The following is a 3,413-nucleotide window of genomic DNA, read 5'->3' as shown; positions in this document are numbered from 1 at the left end:
AACATTTCTTTATATCCTGTTATGGAAGTATAGTTCAGCTGCCTTTACTTGGCCACTAAAATAAATAAAGTGCATTTTGTTTTATTAGTTTAAAAGCATCACACACGCAGTGAGATGCCAGTATGCAATAAATGAGACAGTAGCCTCTGATGGAAAATGCCCAGTAGAAAGACAACATTTAATCCAGAATGAAAAAAAAAGAAAAATCACCCCTGTTGAATTTAGAAGCACCATCACGACAGAGTTACATCTAGTATTTCATCATTCTTTTCTCTGACACCATCAAAATGGTAATTTAGTGAATGAAAGTCAGATTTATATATAGCAGATCTCTCTCTGTATGTCTCGGATATGCTGTCACCCTCATTACATAAATTATAGTATGCGTGAGAATCAGAAAATCTCACAAGATGATACTATTACAGTTTGAGTGGTATCGCGATATAAAATGATTCTGTGATGAGACAAGATATTCATCACAAATTCTGTGTAACTGAGTAAAGAAAACCACTAAAAAGGCAGAAGGCAGTAATCATGTATACTTTTAATTCACTTGTAATCAGCATGAGTATGTATGTTATCGTTATTATCTGATAATAATTCAATATGCCATCTTAACAAGTTAGTTCTTGGATTTGCCGTCTTGTGTGTTCGTTCTATTTCACTGCAAATACTGTTTCCATCCCCTTTATCAATTTTATTTGATAAGCACCAACAAAAAGAGTCAGGAAGTGCCTGCATGGATATTTATAGGATATCTGTATTGCTTTATATATATATATATGACCATCGTAATGACAGTAAGTAAGGTGTTTGCCTTTTCATACAATTTCTATCGTACTGTAAGTTTCTGAAACGCAGAGAATCTTAGTTGCATTTGAAACAGCGAAACCACATTTACGTTTGTTGGAAGCATAAATTGTTTCTTGAGATAAAGATTTTAAAAAAATCTCTTATATTTTAGACTTGTGAGTGGGTACATTTGCATTAAAGTGAACAAATTACAGAGCACTGTGGGTTATGACCTTTCTGCTGTGAGTGATATAAGTGCCTCTTAGCCACCTGTTGTAACTGCTGACATTAGCAGCTGACATCTATATGAATGTTTTCCTGAAAAACAAAACAATTCACCCACAAAGACGACAATGCATATCCAGTCCATCTTATGAGCTAATCTTGGACCCAGTGCTAAAATGAATGACCGTAAGGACCAGGTCATATCAGGGTTGATTTACCTGTTGATGGAGCATAGCGTGATTAAAAATAACACGATTACTGTGGTTTAACTGACATATAGATTGAGATATATGGTGTCAGGGAAGAACATCTTACTTTAATGGAAAATATTAACAAGAGTTACTGAACTTGATGATGATGATTCCTGACTTACAAATCAAACAATGACAGTAAAGTGTGTAAACAGCTCACTGGTCGGGGATGTTTTACCCAAGGATATCAAAGAAACAAAGTTTCATGATTACCTGAACCCTCACCATCCTCGTTAACTCGAAGAAACCTCAGAAAATAAAAGTTAGCCTTTTCCATCAGTTACACAGTCGATGCTAAAGAGTAAAAGCACTTTAAACAAACTAAGTCAAACTCTGAGTGGAGACTTGGGCTGAAATTGGCCATTTACTGTGCCAAACTGGTGTGATTTTCTACAACAGCAGACTATTCAGTTCTGCTTTTAATGTTGCTGAATGGACTAACACCCACATCACAACTGTCAGTTTCAAGCATCTCTCTCACTCTTCTCTCAGCCTATTGTCTGTCCACCCCCCCCACTCCATTTCCTCTTCCACCATTGGTTAAAAAGCAAACTGTGTGTATGTGTGTCGATGAGTCAGCATGAGTGGTGGGTGTGAGATATAAACGGCATGGGTGGCTGTGGGGGAAGGGGGAGGGGGGGGTGAAAAAGAAAGTAAAGTGGAGGACGGAAGCAAAAGAGAAAGAAAGAGAAAAGCAAGAAAGTAGGTAGGACGCGCACACGCACGAGGTGGACAGGGTCACGCTTATATTCTTGTTTTCATATTTCTCAGTGTTTAAAGGAAAAGCATGTGAGGAACATGAATGAGCAACATAACAGTGTAAAGGTGTACCCTGAACATCCACACCAGCTAAGCTATTTGAATCATTGAAAGAAACATACCTGAGGTTTGACCAATTAGAGTTCTACACATAGTTACAAACACCAGCAACCTATTATGTGAGAGATACAATGCAGTTTTATGTTCTTTGTAGCGAAGGCTGTCATTATCTTGGGGTTTCGATTTTCCTGTGCCAGAAAATAATTACTGCTTTTGAGGCTATTTTAGCACCACACGCTGCACTTCAAGTGAAATTATTTATTTTCTTTTTGAGAACAAAAGATCGAACGACGTATTCATCAAAACACTTGTGCCGAGAGCTTCTTGCTGTGACACGTTTTACGCTTTGCAGCCCATTTGTAGGTTTACAACAAACACCACTTTTTTCTGGCTTCATTTCTTTTTCCTGTTTTCCTTATAAGACTCGATGATGCATTTTGAGAGGTTACTCACACAGACGGCTTTTGATTTAATTTAAGAAAATGTTTTGAAAGACATTAAGATTTATACATTTATGTTAAAATAATATGAAATGTAATAAAAAAAAAAAACTGCCTAGATTTTGTTTGTATAGACCTGAATAGGTTAAAGATGACTTCGAGTGAGTCCCAAATTAAGCCACTTCTATATTCTGTGCCGACTGATCACCTTTAAAAGGCAAATTAAATGTTTTTCTAAACTTTGATGTCAAACATGCATCATGTCATGTTTGATGGCTGTGTTGTCAGCTGGAGTTTAATGTATGGCTGTAACGAACAGCTGTAACTAAACAGAGACAGAACTCCGTCCTGTGGCAAGTGTCTAAATCCATAGCTGGTTTGTGTCCACCTGCTCTCTGTATGCTTTAGTACTGATTTAGGATTTTGCTGAGCACGCCTGGGTCCGACTTTAAACCACTTAGCAGAAAAATCAGCTCCATAATAACAAGTTCACAGAAGAAAGAAACATAAGAAAACAAAAGAATGTTTTGCTTTTTCATCAAAAACTTGGTAAACTGTGTTTTTAAGGATGTCATATCAATGCAACAACAGTTATTGTTATTGCTCAGATATTTTGTAGCTATATAAACATCTTAACACATATCTTGCATTATGCATGTGTTTGCAACTTCGACCCTAACCACAGGTTACAAAAATACAAGTATCTTAGTCATCACAATTTACTGTGATTTGGTACTGAAAACCTATAGTGGTCAAACCTTAAAGGTAGTCCTGTGTCAGTGTGAGGGGTGAAGTGCTCTGATGTAAAGGAAGAGGCAAAGGACAGAGGAGAAATATAACAAAAAGGGGGGGATAAAGATGAAAAGAACAAAGAAAGTGGCGGTGG

At 37.0% G+C, this 3,413-nt stretch overlaps 1 protein-coding gene across 1 annotated transcript in view; it reads right to left on the bottom strand.

Moving 5' to 3' along the window:
* The window catches only part of LOC102193647 (calcium/calmodulin-dependent protein kinase type II subunit beta-like), a 72,483-nt gene that overhangs the window by 51,540 nt on the left and 17,530 nt on the right, over positions 1-3,413 (bottom strand). The gene's annotated exons all lie outside the window — the stretch shown is intronic.

This window comes from Pundamilia nyererei, unplaced genomic scaffold (assembly GCF_000239375.1).
Source record: "Pundamilia nyererei isolate P.nyererei 1_Seehausen unplaced genomic scaffold, PunNye1.0 scaffold00038, whole genome shotgun sequence".
Classification (NCBI taxonomy): Eukaryota; Metazoa; Chordata; class Actinopteri; order Cichliformes; family Cichlidae; genus Pundamilia; species Pundamilia nyererei.
Note: the sequence above shows the minus strand (reverse complement) of the source record. Positions and strands in the feature narration are given on the sequence as shown.